The 20,594-nt window shown below is 47.5% G+C and overlaps 1 long non-coding RNA gene across 1 annotated transcript; it reads right to left on the bottom strand.

Annotated features, from left to right (window-relative positions):
• Positions 1 to 1,322: 1,322 nt before the first annotated feature.
• LOC308674983 lies at positions 1,323 to 11,568 on the bottom strand. Its single transcript, XR_014028020.1, has 3 exons — positions 11,539 to 11,568; positions 3,098 to 3,536; positions 1,323 to 2,864 (listed from the first exon to the last, which is right to left on the bottom strand). It is a non-coding gene; the product is annotated as an uncharacterized lncRNA (long non-coding RNA).
• Positions 11,569 to 20,594: the final 9,026 nt, after the last annotated feature.

Genomic DNA, 20,594 nt, shown 5'->3' with positions numbered 1-20,594 from the left:
GATGCTGAAAGGCAAAAGGGGAAACATTTCTCTAGGCCTTCTTCCCTTGTGATCAAATGCCACTGTGGCTGGTAGTCTGTGGCCACTTAAAAGACCGAGAACAAACCAGGTTCAATTTATCCCATGCCTGCATTTAGTGGGGACGTCCACAGACAACAGTACAGCAAAAGTGTCAAAATGGTGGCTGTGATAGTTGATCAGAGCACCTCCATTTTTTATGTGCAACAGCTTTAGCATTTAGGAGCAGGTGTAAGTTAGTTGCTTTTCTATTAATACATAACCCTTACAAGGGCTCTCCTGTAGGGACCCTGCCTTGGTCTAATTCAGACTGGAAATATAACAAAGGAAAATGTTTCCCCCCACTCTGCTCTGTCCTGTTTTCCCCACTGGAAGTGGCTCTTTGCAACACACAAGGAGGGGACACTTTCCTAAGAGCTCACAATTCAAGAATACCAATGTTAACTTGGACTGCCAATCAAGTCCTGTCTGCGACAAAAGAGAACATAAAATTGCTTTCTCCTTTGAGCCCAAGTCTCAATGATACAGGATTGATGCTACCAAGGTGCTTTTCCTTCATCCCTTGTTCCCTCCCTCCCTCCCTTCTCATCTCTTTCCTTCCTCAGCTCAGAAAAGGGTGATGGGGGGGAGAGATTGCAGCCATGAGGCTTCCCTTTCACCAGGACCAGCCCCGCCCACCCACAAGGGATAGCGAATTGGACCAGAATTGGTTTCTATGAGAGGCACCTTTTGCTTCAATCTGATGAAGTTGAGGATCTTTCCTTCCTAAGGGACCCAGTTGGGGCAGATGAGACACCTAGATTGTGCCACGACACACATGTTCCAATTAGAAGATTATTTAAAGGCAACTTATTAATCTCACAAGGAGGTTTCTCTTAATGCAGACATGTCAAACACAAGGCCCGGGGGGCGGATCCGGCCCACGGAGTGATTTTATGTGGCCCGCGAAGCCATCCTGGAAACAGTGAGGGAACAGCCCCCACTGCCTTGGCCCTGGCCCAGAGACCCTCCTTCTGCCAGAGACCCTTAGATCTGTCCCACTCCTGCCCAGGCCCCCATAGGCACCCTTGATGCCAACGATGTAGAGGTGGCCACGCCTACCCAGTAGGCCATATGCACTCTAGCCATGCCCACCCAGTAGGCCACGCCCACCCAGGCCATACCCACCCGGCCCTCTGAGGGCAACCGCAATGCTGATGCGGCCCTCAATGAAATTGAGTTTGACACCCCTGCCTTAATGAAAAGAGGAGCACAGGACACATACAGAAGAAAAAGTACAAAAGAATAGTTCATTGGATGGAAGAAATCCTGTTACATCAGAAACGTGGACAGTAATTGAAACATCCCATAATAACATAACCATTTAAAAGCATTGTATTCAAAGGAGAACGTTCGTAACAGTGTTCTGTGCGCCTTTGGCGTCTAGTCATGCCAGCCACATGACCATGGAGACGTCCTCGGACAAGCTCTTCGGCTTTGAAACGGAGATGAGCACCGGCCCCTAGAGTTGGAAACGACTAGCACGCATGTGCGGGGGAACCTTTACCTTTACCTTTATCCCTTAAGTAATAACCAAGAGTGTAGTTTGTTCTCTGTGTGGAAGGAGGGAGTGTGCCAAAAGGTACGGAAGAGGCGAGAGTCCTATTTCAAGGGGAAAATTAACCCAGAAGGGTCTGATTTCCAGGCCCATGGAAAGAACCGTGGGCACAATGGAAATTGCTAAGTTTCTTCAGAACATTCCAGTAGCAGCTTCTGAATCTCAAAATGAAATCTCACCAATGAGAAGAAATTGTGATACGAGTTTGTGGAATTGAATACACTTCTACTCATAAGATTACGTACCCCTTGAAAAGTGTGTAAGATTCAAATTCAACTATTAGGCATCGCAGAATAGTAGAATCATTAAACAGAGAGTAGCAATAAAGGGAACAGTAAAATGTTGACACACGAACTCTAGAAATATGGTTTTTCTCCTATGTGAATTCTTTGATGTTTACAAAGACCACCACTTTCAGTAAAACTCTTTCCACACTCCAGGCATTTATGTGGTTTTTCACCTGAGTGGATCTTTTGATGTCTATAAAGGGTGGTCCTCTGAAGTTCTTTCCACACTCCAGGTATTTATGCTGTGTCTCTCCTGAGTGGATTCTTTGATGAACACAAAAGGTGCTACTATCCCTGAAGCTCTTTCCACACTCAAAGCATTCATAAGGTTTTTCTCCTGTGTGGATCCTTTGATGTATATAAAGGCTGCTCCTCCAACTGAAGCTCTTTCCACACTCTGGACATTCATACACTTTCTCTCCACTGTAGATTCTTAGATGCTTTTTAAGATCTCCTTTTGAAGGATTCTTCACATTCCGGGCATTTATGTGGTTTGTCTCCTGAGTGGATACTTTGATGTCTATCAAGGTGTCCTGCCTGCCTGAAGCTCCTTCCACACTCCAGGCATTTATGTAGTTTTTCTCCTGTGTTGATTCTTTGATGTATATAAAGGGTACTGTTCTTAGTAAAGGTCTTTCCACACTCCAGGTCTGTCTCCAGTGTGGATTCTTAGATGCTGTTTAAGATCTCCATTTCTTTTGAAGGATTTTCCACATTCCGGGCACTGATATTTCTCTCCTCCCTCCTGGATTCTGTGGCTTTTCCCGCCTGTCCAAAAGGACCCTTCGCCCTCCAGGCCCGTCTCGGAGTCTCTGCTCGTTTCCTGCTCCCTGCTTCACCTTCCAGCCAGCCTCCTTTCGCGGAGTCCCCCTTGGCTCATCCCTTCGTGCCTTGCCCGCTGTCTCCTCCCGGGGCTGCTCCGTGGGGCCTCCTTCCTTCCTCTGCTGGGCTCGCCCGAACTCCTGCAGGGGGGAATGGGGAGGAGGAGAGGTGGGTCACGGCTTCGTCCCTTCCCGGAGGAGAGTCACGGCCCGCCTGGGGAAGACGGCCGAAGCCTCGGCCTCTCAGTGAGACTTTCAAAGCAGGCCTCCTACCCAGCGCCCGTCCCAGCAGACCAAGCCTCGGGCTCCCCCTACCCCCTTCCTGCACCAGAGAGCCTCTCAGACTGCAACTCCCGGCATCCCTTGCGCCCTACCTGGCTCCCAGCCCGTCCGCGGCCAGGTCTAATAGGTGCCTCAGTTCTATTCGTTCCCAGAAGTGGAGGCGGGACTTCTCTGCACACCCTTTTCCTGGGAGCTCTTTCTCTTTTCTTGAAGTGACCGCCCCTAAGAGTCCTGTTGTGAATCGCCGTCCTCGCCAGAGCGACCGATTGGTGTCGTCCTTCCATCTATAATCCATTTGGCGTCTGTGCAGTAGCGAAGGTTTTCTTTTGGAAGGGGAGCGAGCAGTCCCGTCTTCCTCCCCCCCGCCCCGCATCCAGGCCAGTGGAGCTGACGGGCCTCCCAGGCTGTGTCTCTCCCCAGGCAGGTCAGGGGGGAGTTCGGGGGGTGCTTCCTGCCTTCTTCATCCAGGGGGGCTCTGGGCAGGCTCCCCCTGTGGCCCCCAGGCAGCCCCCATCCCATGCAGGGGTTGGACTAGATGGGGAGAAGGGAGAAGTTAGAATATTATGAACTACACAGTGGACAACAGTTGGCGTTACTATTCTTAGATGCCCAGAAGGCCTTTGATAATGTTAAATGGTCATTTTTATATCAACAACTTAATTATATGGCTATGGCTGAAAAATTTATAAATACAATAAGGGCAATCTATACTAACCAGGAAGCAAAAGTAATTATTAATGGGGAAACATCTAGGAAATTTCAAATACAAAAGGGAACACGGCAAGGTTGCCTCTTATCTCCACTGCTGTTCATATTGACACTAGAAGTTCTAACGAGAATAATTAGAAATGAACCACAGATAAAAGGATTAGATATTAAAAAGGAAACTTTTAAATTTCAAGCATTTGCGGACAATCTGGTCTTTATCATGGAGGACCCACAACATTCAGGACCAAAATTATTGGAAGAATTAGTTAAATATGGTGAAGTCGCTGGGTTGAAAATAAATAGACATAAGACTAAGATGATTGCTAAAAATATGACTAACAGAAAGAAAACTTGGCTAGAATTATGGACATAGAAATAGTAAAAAAAAATACTTAGGAATCAATATCATGGCTAGATGCACTTCACTTAAAGAAGATAACTACGATAAAATAGTGAAACAAATAAAAGGTGATTTGGAAAGATGGAGAAACTTGAACCTTTCATTATTGGGGAGAATTGTGGTGATTAAGATGAACGTCTTGCCTAAAATCTTGTTCTTGTTCCAACTTGATTCAAAATTTTTCCAAAACTTGAACAAACTGTCATTAAATTTTATTTGGCAAGGGAAAAAACCAAGAATTAAAATGAAATATTTGCAGGACACAAAGAAAACCGGGGGATTTGGATTGCCAGTCTGGGAATTATATTACCATGCCGCGGCGTTAAATTGGATTAGAGAATGGATAATTCTGAAAAATACAAGATTACTGACTTTAGAAGGCCATGACTTACAATTTGGTTGGCATGCTTTTTTATGGAATGAAAAACAAGGATTATTTTCACATTTTCAAAAACATTGGATTAGGCAAGCACTATTTAACATTTGGAATAAAATCAGAAATTATAACTATACTAAAGTACAGGTCTGGCTATCCACCCTCGAAGTGATTGTCTATCCAAATCTATTTAACTTGGATAACAAAATTTCATATAAGGGCATCATGAATAATGAGGGGGAATTGAAATCCAGAAATGAATTAGAATTACAAGGGATAAAACTAGATTGGTGGGCCTATTTACAGATTCAATCAAGATTCGGGAAAGATAAAAAAGAATGGGGGATTACCCAGGAAACTGCTTTGGATAAAATATTATTGGGGCCAGATAATAAACAGATAAATAAATTATATAATTTGCTCTTGGGATATAAATTGTTTGAGGAACAAGTGAAGGACCATATGTTGACTTGGGCCAAAAATTTGGGACATGGCATTGATCTTGACACATGGCAAATGCTCTGGGACAGAAATAAAAGAATAACTCTGGCCTCAGCCTACAAAGAAAATTTATTTAAAATGTTCTATTGATGGCATCTTCCCCCAGCACGCTTAGTCAAAATGTATAAGACAGTATCTCCTAAATGTTGGAAATGCTCCGAAGAAATAGGCACATATTTTCATACATGGTGATCTTGCAGCAAGACTCAAAGATATTGGCAAATGATTTGGACTTGGCTAAAAGAAATACTAAGACGAAAAGTTGAGTTTAGTCTAGAATTTTTCTTATTGGGCATAATAAAAGAGAAATACTCCAAAGAAGAGTTGTATCTGATGATTCATATTATTACGGCAGCAAGAATGTCATTTGCCCAGAATTGGAAAAGGAGTGAAATACCGGTAGAAAACGAGGTAATAAAGAAAATTTGGGAGTGCACAGAAATGGACAAATTAACTCTGGAAATTAAGAATAAAGATCAATCAGGCTACTATAAAATCTGGAATAAGTTTTATTTCTGGTGGGAACAAAAGGAAGGTCTCCATTGGAATTTATAGATTGGTTGATTGCTCTAGATACTGTATTATTATATATAACTGATATGTATTTTAAGTGTATCTTATGTGTATATATATGTAAATTTTAAAAATAATGTAGACAAGAAGGTATGTCAGTCCGTTCTCACCGTGTCCAATGTTTTAAATAATAAATTCAATATTTTTTTTTTAAAAAAAGGATATGAAGGGACCATGTGCAGAATACTGCCTGCCCAGTATCTGTTATCCACATGTCTATGAGCTCATTCCAATTAGCTTTGTCAAGGACTGCAAGGAACCAGCTAAGATAAGGAAGACTCTGCCCTGGCTTGGGAAGTTTGGATGTTCTCTAAGATTGACTAGGGAGTACACCAATAAACAATGCTTTTGCTGTGCGTAGTTTCCTGCTTGTTAACTGTATAAATACAATAAACCCTGTGTAGGCAGACAGACATATTTGGGACACCCTGCGTTGACTGGTCTCTGAATCCCCACATTATGGCGCCCGAACAGGGACAATAAATCTTTAAAAACAAACAAACCAACGAAAAGAGATTTGGAACAGGGAGCCCTCCCTCCAGGGGAGCAACTTTCAACATATTTACCTTTGTCTGGAATAGACCCCAAAGGTACCTTCGTCCTATGGGACTCTACAAAGGTAAGTACGGGTTGCAATCTATCTCATCAGCAGCAACAATGTGTAGAGGAATTTACCTTCCTGCTACAAAATTCAGGGCTTAAAGCACCTGTGGCAGAGATAAGGAAGCTCATAGGAGAGATAGGGAAAAATTGTCTTTGGTATCCGGAGTGAGTACTGTCCATAGGGTTTTCATGGCAAAGTTACTGGAGTGAGTTGCCATTTCCTTCTCCAGTGGATCACGTTTTGTCAGAACTCTCAGCTATGACCTGTCCGTCTTGGGTCCGTCTTACTGTCCCTATGGACAGTACCAAAAGGCAAAACGATATGACGCTGGAAGATGAGCCCCTCAGGTCGGAAGGCGTCCAATATGCTACTGGGGAAGAGCAGAGGGCTAGTACTAGTAGCGCCAGAAAGAATGAAGCGACTGGGCCAAAGCCGAAAGGACGCTCAGCTGTGGATGTGTCTGGTGGTGAAAGGAAAGTCCGATGCTGTAAAGATTTTTTCTCCATAGGAACCTGGAATGTAAGATCCATGAATCAAGGAAAGCTGGACGTGGTCAAACAAGAGATGACAAGACTGAACATCGACATCTTAGGTATCAGCGAACTAAAATGGACAGGAATGGGTGAATTTAATTCAGATGACCATCAGGTATACTACTGCGGGCAAGAATCCCTCAGAAGAAACGGAGTAGCCTTCATAGTCAATAAAAGAGTAGGAAAATCAATACTGGGATACAATCCTCAAAATGACAGAATGATCTCAGTTCGAATCCAAGGGAAACCATTCAATATCACAGTAGTCCAAGTCTATGCCCCAACCACCAGTGCTGAAGAGGATGAAATTGACCGGTTCTATGAAGCCCTACAGCACCTTATAGAACTAACACCCAAAAATGATGTCCTTATCATCATGGGAGATTGGAATGCTAAAGTAGGAAGCCAAAAGATAACTGGAATAACAGGCAAGTTTGGCCTTGGAGTACAAAATGAAGCAGGGCACAAGCTGATAGAATTTTGTCAAGAGAATACGATGGTCATAGCAAACACTCTTTTCCAACAACCCAAGAGACGGCTCTACACATGGACATCACCAGATGGTCAACACAGAAATCAGGTTGACTATATGCTCTGCAGCCAAAGATGGAGAAGCTCTATACAGTCGGTAAAAACAAGACCAGGAGCTGACTGTGGCTCAGACCATGAGCTTCTCCTTGCAAAGTTTAGGCTTAAACTGAAGAAAGTAGGGAAAAGCACTAGGCCACTCAGGTATGAACTAAATCATATCCCTGTTGAATATACAGTAGAGGTGACAAATAGATTTAAGGAATTAGATCTGATAGACAGAGTGCCTGAAGAACTATGGACAGAGGTTCGCGACATTGTACAACAGGTAGCAACCAAAACCATCCCAAAGAAAAAGAAATGCAAGAAAGCAAAATGGCTGTCTGAAGAAGCTTTGCAAATAGCTGAGGAAAGGAGGAAAGTGAAAGGCAAGGGAGAAAAACATAGATATGCCCAATTGAATGCAGAATTCCAGAGAATAGCTAGAAGAGATAAGAATGCCTTCTTAAATGAACAGTGCAAAGAAATAGAAGAAAACAATAGAATAGGGAGGACCAGAGATCTTTTCAAGAAAATTGGAGAGATGAAGGGAACATTCCATGCAAAAATGGGCATGATAAAGGACCAAAATGGCAGGGACCTAACAGAGGCAGAAGAGATTAAGAAGAGGTGGCAAAATTACACAGAAGATCTATACAAGAATGAGCTTAACGTCCCAGATAATCACAATGAGGTGGTCACTGACCTCGAGCCAGACATCCTAGAATGTGAAGTGAAGTGGGCCTTAGAAAAGCTGAGCAACAACAAAGCTAGTGGAGGTGACAGTATTCCAGCTGAGCTATTCAAAATCTTAAAAGACAGTGCAGTAAAAGTGCTACACTCAATTTGCCAGCAAATTTGGAAAACTCAACAGTGGCCACAGGATTGGAAAAGATCAGTTTACATTCCAATTCCAAAGAAAGGCAGTGCCAAAGAATGTTCAAACTATCGCACCATTGCACTCATTTCTCATGCTAGTAAAGTCATGCTTAAAATCCTACAAGCTAGACTTCAGCAGTATGTGGATCAAGAACTACCAGAAGTACAGGCAGAATTTCGAAGAGGCAGAGGAACTAGAGATCAAATTGCTAACATACGCTGGATCATGGAGAAAGCTAGGGAGTTCCAGAAAAACATCTACTTCTGCTTCATTGACTATGCTAAAGCCTTTGATTGTGTGGATCATAACAAACTCTGGCAAGTCCTTAAAGAGATGGGCGTACCAGACCATCTTATTTGTCTCTTGAGAAACCTATATGCGGGTCAAGAAGCAACAGTGAGAACTGGACACGGAACCACTGATTGGTTCAAAATTGGGAAAGGAGTCCAGCAAGGCTGTATACTGTCGCCCTGCCTATTTAACTTATATGCAGAGCACATCATGAGAAAGGCAGGGCTAGATGAATCAAAAGTTGGAATTAAGATTGCTGGAAGAAATATCAACAACCTAAGATACGCAGATGATACCACTCTAATGGCAGAAAGTGAAGAAGAACTAAAGAGCCTCTTGTTGCGGGTGAAGAAGGAGAGTGCAAAACTTGGGTTGAAACTTAACATTAAGAAAACCAAGATCATGGCATCTGGCCCTCTCAATTCCTGGCAAATAGATGGGGAAGAAATGGAGGTAGTGACAGATTTTATTTTCCTGGGCTCCAAGATCACTTCAGATGGGGACTGTAGCCAAGAAATTAAAAGACGCTTGCTCCTGGGAAGGAAAGCCATGGCAAATCTAGACAGCACACTAAAAAGCAGAGACATCACCCTGTCAACAAAAGTGCGTATAGTCAAGGCTATGGTCTTCCCAGTTGCAATGTATGGCAGTGAAAGTTGGACCATAAGAAAGGCTGAGCGCCAAAGAATTGAGGCCTTTGAACTATGGTGCTGGAGAAGACTCCTACGAGTTCCTTGGACTGCAAGGCGATCAAACCGTTCAGTCCTAGAGGAGAACAATCCTGACTGCTCTTTAGAAGGCCAGATCCTGAAGCTAAAGCTCAAATACTTTGGCCATCTAATGAGAAGGAAGGACTCACTCGAGAAGAGCCTAATGCTGGGAAAGATCGAGGGCAAGAGAAGAAGGGGACGACAGAGAATGAGGTGGCTGGATGGAGTCACTGAAGCAGTAGGTGTGAGCTTAAATGGACTCCAGAAGATGGTAGAAGACAGGAAGGCCTGGAGGAACATTGTCCATAGGGTCGCGATGGGTCGGACACGACTTCGCAGCTAACAACAACAACAATCCGGAGTGAGGGACGCTCCGGTTACAGGACTGGGTAAAGATAGGGCATACTTTACATCTTGAACCTCGGGCTCCAGTTGAGATATTACATCTATGGCTTCAATACCGTCAAGCAGTGGGAAAAAAAAATGCAAGCTGAAACTGCAAGAGTGGGCATTACATTTCACATCCACCCCCACTTCCTCATACTGGAATTCTAAGCAGAGAAAAAAAAAGGTTAAAATGACCAGCCGGCCTTTCTTTTCTCTCTCTCTCTCTCTCTCTCTCTCTCTTAAAGTAACAGGGGAGGGGGGAAGAGAAAGAGACAGGAGAAAAAGAGTAAAAGAAATTTTACAAAAATCTCACCACTAAAAAATTTTTTTGCTCTCCTTCACATGCATTTTCCATAAATTTTCTCACACATTGTCCATGAAACTTGTCTCATTGTTTTTTTTATTTACTTTTACAACAATAAAATCTGCAATTTACTATTCCTTTCACAGCCTGGGACTGGTGGGGGTGAGTGATGTTTGAAGGCTAACACACATTTATATATCAACAAATTAACTCATTCACTTCCATTCTGACTGCTTGCATAAACAATTTCACATACAAAAATTTCATTTCATACTTTCTCCAGACAAACCATATATTGTTAAATAAGTTAAATAAATTTGTTTGGTGTTATCAGAGAGGATTTTGACCCTCTTCCAAGTCTTGGAAATAACACAGAACAACACAGACAGACATATATACACAGATACTATTAAAACATTTATTTAGACATATGGCTTGTCCGTGAGAAAAATCATGAGGTGATTTCAACCGAACATGGTTTCTATAGGGCCCTTTAAACATCTCCTATTTTTCTCACCATTCCAAGTCCAAGCTTAATGTTCCAAATGTCCAAAAATATATATAACAAAACAAAACACACATATCAATTTGGGGTTTTAGGCCAAAACAGGTCTTCCCTTTTAATTAAAAAGGGGGAAAAACATTTATGGTTACCTCCAATTTATCCCACCAACTTCAAAAGACAGTGGGGAAAGACTAAAAGGAATTTTGAACCTGGGGTCTTTTGCAGGTGTAAAGGGGGAGGGGAAAGTAGCACCCACCTCACCTTTGACAAAGGGAATTGAATAGTCCAAAGAGCTAGATTAAAAGAAAAAGATAGAAGAAAAACTTGCTTTTATTTCTTTGAATTTTCTTTTCTTTAGGTTTACAACAACAACTACAACAATTGCCCATCTTCTTTGAGAGTTTCCCTGATTATGGTTCCCTGAGGTTCTCGATCTTATGGCCACTCAAAATTTTCAATACCAGTTCGCTTCCCTTCAGGCTGTCCTTTCCCCTCGCGGGTTAAGGAAATGCAACCTTTCAGGTCTGCACTCGCTTTGGACTTACCAGTGTTCCCAGAACACAGCCCATCACACTCACACAGCCTTTATTGCAGAAACCTCCCACAATCGCTCTCCTGACCACTCAGGTACAATTGCGTGTTTCCCTCCTTCGGGGCAAAAGTTTCTTACCTGGGCCAGTGCACTGGGTTACCTGGTCCTGGGCCTCAGTTGTTGACTCTCTTCCTTTTTCCTATTCTTTGATTTTGTAGACCAGAATTGTTAATTTAGTTTGGCTCGGAGCCTGCAATGGGAAGCTAGATCTCAGACAATTCCAGGCAGTTGAAATCAACAGGCGCGCCCCTGGACTTTGCTGAGAACAGCTCCTCCCTAGAGGCTCTTTGAAGCCCCACGTTTGGTTGCCAAGATTGTGAGATTTAAAAGCCCAAAATCTGATACTCACAACTCGAAGACAAGTCTGGTTAACAAAGGCAAAGATTTATTGAAAAGAAAATTGAAAAGAATAAAGAAAAGAATAAAGAAAGAAAGCGTTTGCAAATGTGGCCTCTTAGACCCTTTCCAAATTGGATTGGGTTCAAAGAGCACGCTGAACAAGTTTCAAACCAGGCACTTATACTTTCTCTTCTTGATATATGTTACTCCTAAAAAAAAACAACTTCCTTACATCCATCACTACATTATCTTGTTTTACTCACCACTGTTGTGATTCAGGGTCAGCCTGTGGGTTCTGCAGTTGGGTCGGATGACTCAGAGGAGGAGGAGGAGGGGGGTGTTTAAGAACTTGCTGAGGGGATTGGACAGCTTGATGAGAGCCCTCAGCCAGGCCCCTCTCACCTGGTCACGATGCAGACCCAGCTGTGTGAGCCTGACAGCATGGATGAAGATGACCCACAGCTGGCCCTGTTCAAGGACGCCCGACGCAGGAGGCAGTCAATCAGGAGTAAACAGAGGAAGGCAATGGGGCTCCTCGGAAGGAGGCAGAGAGAAGCCACGCCTTGAACTGTATTTAAGGGGGAATGCGTGGGAGGGCTGGTTTGCTGAAGGCAACCGCTTGAATAGTTCCTGTTTCATAGCTCCTGTTTCATGGTTGGTGTCTGTTTTATGTTAATAAATTTGGCAGGCTTTATTCCAGCCTCTTGCCGTTTGTAAAGGGGTTGTCCCTGCCTTTTCTGCAGGGCCGGTAGCAGGCTGGTACAGAACAACCACCTTTGAGATGTTCCTATCCTTAACATTTCAAAAGAGCTTTGTTGATTACTTATGGGAGCACCTGCTGCCGGCATCAACTTCCCTTCGTCCAGTGCGCTCCCACAGAGGGCCTCCTCAGGGTGCTGTCAGTCAGAGTGTCGACTGGCGACCCCCAGGGGGAGGGCGTTCTCTGTGGGCCTGCCAGACCTTTGGAACCATTTACCGGTGGAGCTCCGGATGGCTCCCGACCTTCGCTCCTTCCAACGTGACCTAAAAACATATTTATTTGAACAAGCTGGCCTGGTCTGAAGGGTTGGGGTATTTTAATATTAACTGTATTAATTTTATTGGAACTGGGCTGTATTATTTAATTCTTTTTAACTTTTGTACAATGTATTTTAACTGTATTTGCCCTGTACACCGCCCTGAGTCCTTCGGGAGAAGGGCGGTATAGAAATTAAATTTTTTATTATTATTATTATTATTATTATTATTATTATTATTATTATTATTATTATTATTATTATTATTATTATTATTATTATTATTATTATTATTATTACCATGTGTGAATTCTCTATCTAAGCAGGAAATAGATGGCCCCACATCTTAGTGTTACATTTTATACAATTTATAAAAGAATAACCTTTATTTATTTTCCTTTACCTTGAAACATGTGTAAGATTCAAATTCAACTATTAGAAATCACAGAATGGCAGAATCATTAAACAGAGAGTAGCAACAAACGGAACAGTAAAATGGTGACACACAAAGGCTATCAATCCCCTGCTGGTGTGAGAGACTAGCAAGGTGGACTTTTGCTTCCCAGCAACGCTGCCCTTATCCATCCCAGGCTGGATTTCATGGCTAGGTGAGAGGACAGTCATGGGCTCTTGTCTGGACCGGCTCAGGTGAGAGCAGAGCCGGATTGGCAGACTGCTGGATGAAGACACGTTCCGGACTTAATGTTTTTTACATCTGAACTAACATCTCATCAGCTTAATAACTTCTGACCCCATTTGTGAACAATGGCTCATATGGACAGTTCCATCTTATGGCTCGCGTACAATACTCTGGATCGGACTTGTGCGCCCTCAGAGGGGTTTCTCCCTCCTGGATACGACCAGCCTTCTTTTCTAACATTCCCCTTGATGACGGACCCAATTGCCGGGGTTCCGAGAGGTGGCTGGGCTTAACTAGGGGCCTCGAGTGGAGACGTGCTAAGAGGCCCCTGATAAAATTTTTAGCCGGTTATTTTAAAAGGTTAGGGAGGGGGAGGGAGGGGTGGTTAGGGAGGGAATCTTTAACCGGCACTCAGTCTGGACCTGTTAGAGGTCCTGACGGGACGGGGTCGGGGGGGGGGTGGCTGCTGGTTCTGGGAATGTGGGGGTGGGGCTTCAAATCCCCACGGCGATAGGGAATGGCAGCAGGTGTTTGCGCGGAGGGCCATATCAACACCTGGGATCGCGCCCCCGCTATCTCCGAGCGGTGGCGCGCTCCGACCCTCCGATTAGCACCCTCTTACCCGGGGATGAGGGTGATCAGGCCCCTGAGCTCAGGTTGGTCTATTTTAACGCTAGATCCATAGTTAACAAAGCTCCCCTCATCCATGATCTGATCGAGGAGGAAGGTGCGGATCTAGCGTGCATCACGGAAACTTGGTTGGGTTCGGAGGGAGGGGTGCCTCTCACCGAGTTATGCCCGCCAGGTTTCCGGGTGCTGCACCAGCCACGGGCTCAGGGCAGGGGTGGTGGGGTGACAGTGGTTATTCGGGAGACTTTGTGTCCCCGGGAGGCCACCATTGTCCAGATGGCCGGGAGTGAATCCCTCCTCTTGAGATGTGGTTCTCGGGTTCAGTTGGGTTTGTTGCTTACATACCTGGCGCCCAGCTGTGTGGCAACAGCCCTGCCTGAGCTACTCGACACCCTCTCAGGGTTGGCGGTGGAGTTCCCCAGGCTTATAGTCCTGGGTGACTTCAACCTGCCGTCACTGGGAGGGTCGTTGGAGTTAGCTCGGGAGTTCATGGCTTCCATGACAGCCATGGGCCTGACCCAGGTTATTGAGGGCCCGACTCATGTGGGGGATCATACTCTCGACCTGGTATTCCTGTCTGGACAGTGGTTGGATGATCTGGGAGGGGGCTCCCCGTCCATCACCCCTCTGTCATGGTCAGATCACCACCTCCTGAGGCTGGTTTTCCGTCATGCCACCCCCCGCCGCTGGGCGGCGGAACCGACCAGGTGGTTCCACCCCAGGCGCCTAATGGACCCGGATCGATTCCAGAGGGCGCTTGGGCCTATACCTATCACCCTTACCCACAGCCCAGTCGATGCTCTGGTGGAGGCCTGGGAAACGGCTGCCACCAGGGCACTTGACTGCGTTGTACCCATGCGACCTCTGACCCGGCGCAGATCCCGTTGGGCCCCATGGTTCTCTGTGGAGCTCCGGGAGATGAAGCGTCGGAGACGAGGTCTAGAGAGCGGTTGGAGATCCAGCCGATCCGAATCCGACCGATTGCAGTTAAGAACTTTTATAAGGTCTTATCTTGCAGCGATAAGGACGGCGAAGTCTAACTACTTTGCCGCCCTTATCGCGTCCGCAGATAATCGCCCGGCCGCCCTGTTTAGGGTGACTCGCTCCCTCCTTAACCAGGAGGTGAGAGAGGATCCCTTGCAGGGACGATCCGAGGAGTTTAGTCATCATCTGGCGGACAAAATCGCTCGGATCCGGACCGGCCTGGACTCTGACTGGGCAGAGTCTGATGTGGAGGAATCAGGCGGTCTTGAGCACGTTATCTGGACTGAGTTCGACCCTGTTTCCCCTGATGATGTGGACAGGATCATGGGGAGACTGAGCACCACCACCTGTTTGTTGGATCCGTGCCCCTCCTGGCTAGCTTATGCAGCTCGGGAGGGAACACGAGGCTGGTTCCATGCAGTAATAACTCCCTCTGTTCCTGGAGGAAACTGATTATCTGGACCCGTACCAATCGGGTTTCAGGCCCGGATACAGCACGGAGACGGCATTGGTCGCGCTGGTGAATGATCTCTGGAGGGCAAGGGACAGGGGTTGCTCCTCTGTCCTGGTCCTATTAGATCTCTCAGCGGCTTTCGATACCATCGACCATGGTATCCTGCTGCGGCGTCTCAGGGGGTTGGGAGTGGGAGGCACCGTTTTACGGTGGTTCTCCTCCTACCTCCAGGGCCGCTCGCAGTCGGTGTTGACGGGAGGGCAGAGATCCGCCCCGAGGCCTCTCATTTGTGGAGTCCCTCAGGGGTCGGTTCTCTCACCTCTCCTGTTCAACATCTATATGAAGCCGCTGGGCGAGATCATTCGTGGCTTCGGGGTGGGGTATCACCAGTACGCTGATGATACCCAACTTTTTCTTTCCACCCCGAACCAACCCAGCGATGCCCTCTCCGTGATGTCCCGGTGCCTGGAGGCGGTTCAGGTCTGGATGGGGAGAAACAGGCTTCGTCTCAATCCCGCCAAGACTGAGTGGCTGTGCATATCGGCATCTCGGGTTAACCAAGTTATTCCACCTCTAACGATGGGGGGTGAGGTGTTACCCCCCGTTGATAGGGCTCGCAACTTGGGCGTCCTCCTGGACTCACGGCTCAATTTTGAAGATCACATAGGAGCCGTGAACAGGGGGGCTTTTGCACAGGTTACCCTGGTGCGCCAGTTGCGTCCCTATCTGGACCGAGACGCCCTACGCACAGTTACTCATGCGCTTGTGACCTCCCGTTTAGACTACTGTAACGCTCTCTACATGGGGCTGCCCTTGAAGACCACTCGGAGGCTTCAACTGGTGCAGAATGCGGCCGCGCGAGTTGTAATGGGGGTCTCCCGATACTCCCATGTAACACCTCTACTCCGTGAGCTGCATTGGCTTCCGGTTGCCCTCCGGGTGAAATTCAAGGTGCTGGTTATCACCTATAAAGCCCTACATGGCCTGGGTCCGGGGTATTTGAGGGAACACCTGCTGCCGGCATCAAACGCCATTCGCCCAGTGCGCTCCCACAGGGAGGGTCTGCTCAGGGTCCCGCCGGTAAGAGATTGCCGGCGGGTGACACCCAGGGATAGGGCCTTCTCAGTGGGGGCGCCTGCCCTCTGGAACCAGCTGCCGGTGGAGCTGAGGACTGCTCCCGACCTCCGATCATTCTGCCGGGGCCTGAAGACCTGGCTCTTTGAGCTCTCGGGCCCAGGCTGAGGAGACATTCATTTTAATTGGGGTTTTTAATAGTACAGGGTTGATTTAATATTTTTTAAATTGGGTTTTAACTTTTGTATGGTTGATTTTTAACTCCCTGTAAACCGCCCTGAGTCCTCAGGGAAAGGGCGGTATATAAATGCAATAAATATAAATATAAATATATATATATGAGATGGCAATGAACAGTAAGTGTTCACACCTTCCAAGCTCTAGACATACGGTTTTTCTACTGTGTGAATTATTTGATGATTATGAATACCACTATTTTCAGTAAAGCTCTTTCCACACTGGAGGCATTTATATGCTTTCTCCCTTGAATGGATCCTTTGATGTTTATAAAGGTTTCCCCTCCGACTGAAGCAATTTCCACAGTCCAGGCATTTATGTCGTTTCTCCCCTGAATGGATCCTTTGATGTACATAAAGGTTGCTCCTCTGAGTGAAGCTCTTTTTACACTCCAGGCATTTATGTGGTTTTTCTTCTGTGTGGATGCTTTGATGTCTATAAAGGGTGGACCTCCGATCAAAGCTCTTTCCACACTCCAGGCATTTATGTGGTTTCTCTCCTGAGTGGATCGTTTGATGTACATAAAGGTTTCCCTTCTGAGTGAAGCTCTTTCCACACTCCAGACATTTAAATGGTTTTTCTCCTGTGTGGATTCTTAGATGCCTTTTTAGATCTCCATTTGATTTGAAGGATTTTCCACATTCTGGGCACTGATATTTCTCTCCTCCCTCCTGGATTCTGTGACGTTTCCTGAGTTTCCCACCCTCCAGGCCCATCTTGGGGTCTCTGCCCCTTTCCCGCTCCTTGCTTCGCCCTCCAGGTGGCCTCCTTTCCCGGAGTCCCCTTCGGCTCATCCCTTCCGAGCCTTCCCCGCCGTCTCCTCCCGGGGCTGCTCCGCGGGGCCTCCTTCTTTCCTTCCTCCGCCGGGCTCGCCCGAAGTCCTGCAGGGGCAAATGGGGAGAGGCGGGTCATGGCTTCGTCCCTTCCCCGGAGGCGAGTCCTAGCCCTGCCCGGGAACAAAGCCGAAGCCTCGGCCTCTCAGTGAGACTTTCCGGGCAGGCCTCCCTCCCAGCGCCCCTCCCTATAGACAGGCCTCGGGCTCCCCCCTCCCCCCTTTCTCTGCCAGAGAAGAGCTCGGACTACTACTCCCGGCATCCCTTGCGCCCTACCTGGCTCCGAGCCAGTCCGCGGCCTAGTCAATTAAGCGCCTCAGTTCGATTCGTTCCCAGAATTGGAGGCAAGAGTTTCCTGCGAGCCCTTTTCCTGGTTGCTCTTCCTCTTTCGCTTGAAGGGACCGCCCCTACGAGTGCTTTTGGTAATCACCGCCCTCCTTCCATCCATCAGCTACATGGCGCCTGCATAGTAGTGAAGTCTTTCTTCATCCCGCCGCGAATGTGAATTCTTGTAGAATTCTGGGGTCCCGTCTTCTTGCCCCGCCCTCCCGCATCCAGGCCGGCTGTGTCTCTTCCTAGGCAGGGGGGGGAGTTGGGGGGGGGGTGCTTCCTCCCTTCTTCCTCCGGGGGACACTCCGGACAAGCTCCCCCCGTGGCCCCTAGGCAGCCCCTATCCCGCGCGGGTGGGGAGAAGGGCGGGGGAGGCGGCAGAGCAGCCTTCCCATATCTGGGGGGGCGCCCCGAGGAGGAGGGAGCCGAGCTCTTCCCCGAAGCCCCTCCGAAGGCGTGAGAAGCAGCGACGGAGGGAAACTGAGCGGGGAAGGCAGCAGCCAGGCAGGAAGGAGGAATTTCCTGACAGGGAGAAGAATTAACCAGTGGAACAGCTTGCCACCAGAAGCTGAGAAGAGACTGGACAGCCATTTGTCTGAAATGGTGTGGGGCTTCCTGCCTAAGCAGGGGGTTGGAGTAGAAGACCTCCCAAGTTTCCTTCTCTTACTCATTTATACATACATACAACCTACAAGGTCCTTCCAAGCTCTTGTGATACTGATCTAATGAATGATCCCGCCTTTCTTGGGGTTTGGCTCTTCGGAGCTTCTGCCTCTCCATTCCCTTCCTCTGCATTCACACTGGATCCTCCATGCAAGGGGGGGGGGAGCAGGAGAAGATGGAGTCGCAGGCAGTGTTTGATTTTAAAGACTTCTATTCCAATGATGTTTTTTCGAAATGTTTTCCCCCTGTTCTTTCCTCGCAAAGTGGAGGGAGGAAAGGGGGGAGGATGAAGGGGAGGAGACGCTGCCAGAAAATGGCCCCGAGGACCACCTTCCCAGCCTCTCGGGGTGCATCGGAATGGGGTAGATTTGGGGTGCTGAGAGAAGGTTGCAAGATTTGGCTTTGGCTAGTCTAGTGAAAAGAATAAGGGTGACATGATAGCAGCATTTCAGTATTTGAGGGGGTGCCACTGTTGCAGAATTAAGAGACTCAGACCTCGGAATCAAAAGAAGTTTGTTTTATTTTGCGCGCAAAAGGTTCAGATTAGAAAGCAAAGGCAATGTCTGAACAACTTTCCAGGAAACAAGCAGGTACATTTATAGTTTTCAAAAGTCACAGAACACGGAAATGTAAATTATTAATTCTGATTGGTTACATGGATTCTAAGCCCCCTTCTAGCTCATCCCTAGCCCCCCTTTGCAGTGCGAAATTCTAGCTAAATATCGTGCAACCTTGTTTCTAACAATGGTCACAGGCACCTTGCTAGCATCTAAGTTTCCTGTGCTATGTCTGTGGTTGGGTACAAGCAAGACATATGTGGTTAGCTGTAGCTGAATTCTGTGACAGCTATACCAAAGGTGCCCCAGGGGTGAATGTGTGGTTTGACATTTTCCATTTCCTTGTTCTTCTTCTTCTAACTAATACACGCATTATTCTCTATGCCTCACTGTTGTGTCCTACCTCACATTTATGACATACAGCATCCATATGTATTATTTATATTTTTCCTTATGGCCTGCCTCACCACAAAGAAGATGGGGTCGACCTACTTCCAAAGCATCAAAAGGCAAGATAAGAAACTGGATGGAAACTAATCAGAGAGAGAAGCAATCAGGAATTAAGGAGCAATTTCCCAACAATAGGAATATTAACCAGTGGAACAGCTTGCCTTCCTAAGTCATGGGTGATTCATTAACGGAGGTTTTTAAGGATCTTCTCATGGATGAGAAAAAGAAAACAGAAAAGAACATACACTTGTGGGCAAAACACATTGTATTATAAATGGAAGCTGACTCCGAGCTCCCTCTGCCCAGAGGAAGGCAGTGCTAGGAAGGGCCAAGATCCTCCGCAGAAGCGTCAATCTCCCAGCCCTGCGATGGAAGAGTCAGACTGAGGAAGAGACGCAGCTGCCACCCTGGCGGTGGGGGGGGGGCGGAATGGACCCCCCAAAGGGGCAGCAGCATTACATGTTGTACGGCACCCCAAATCTCGCCCCACCCCTGGCCGGACAAAGACAACCTTCGCTACTGCGCAGGCGCCATCTGACTGATGGAGGGAAGGAGGACGCCGATTGGTCGCTCTGGTGAGGGCAGCGATTCATAACAAGACTCCTATGGGGAGTCCCTTCAAGCGAAAGAGAAAGCTCCCAGTAAAAGGGCGCGCAGGGAAATCCCGCCTCCACTTCCGGGATCAAACTGAACTGAGGTGCTTAATTGACTCGGCCGTGGACTGGCTTGGAGCCACGTAGGGTGCAAGGGATGCCGGGAGTCACAGTCCGAGCTCTTCTCTGGCGGGGGGAGGGGGGAGCCCGAGGCCTGGTCTGGCGGGAGGGGCGCTGGGAGGGAGACCTGCCCGGAAAGTCTCACTGAGAGGCCGAGGCTTCGGCCTTCCTCCCCGGGCGTGGCTGGGACTCCCCTCCGGGGAAGGGACGAACCCGTGACCCGCCTCTCCCCCTTCGCCCCTGCAGGACTTCGGGCGAGCCCGGCGGAGGAAGGAAGGAAGGAGGCCCCGCGGAGGAGCCCCGGGAGGAGAGGGCGAGGAATACTCGGAAGGGATGAGCCGACGGGGACTCCGGGAAAGGAGGCCGCTTGGAGGGCAAAGCAGGGAGCAGGAGGCGGGTCTGGAGGGCGGAGGGTCCCTCAGAAGGAGGCCGGGGGAGGCCAAAGTGGAAGGATGGAGGCCCCGTGGAGGAGCCCTGGGTGGAGACGGCGGGGAAGGGATGTCCCCACGGGGACTCCGCGAAAGGAGGCCGCCTGGAGGCCGAAGGGGGGGGAGGAAACGGACGGAGACCCTGAGACGGGCTTGGAGTAGAAAAAGTACAAAGGAATAGATGATTGGACTGAAGGAATCCTGTTAATCACAAACGTGGACAGTAAGTGAAACATCTCATAATAACATAACCATTTAAATCCATTGTATTAAAAGGAGAACGTTCGCATGGGAAAAGGGATCCTGAGCA

The sequence above is a fragment of the Vipera berus genome (genome assembly GCF_964194415.1).
Source record: "Vipera berus genome assembly, chromosome: 15".
Lineage (NCBI taxonomy): Eukaryota > Metazoa > Chordata > Lepidosauria > Squamata > Viperidae > Vipera > Vipera berus.
This window is presented reverse-complemented; position numbering and strand designations above follow the sequence as displayed.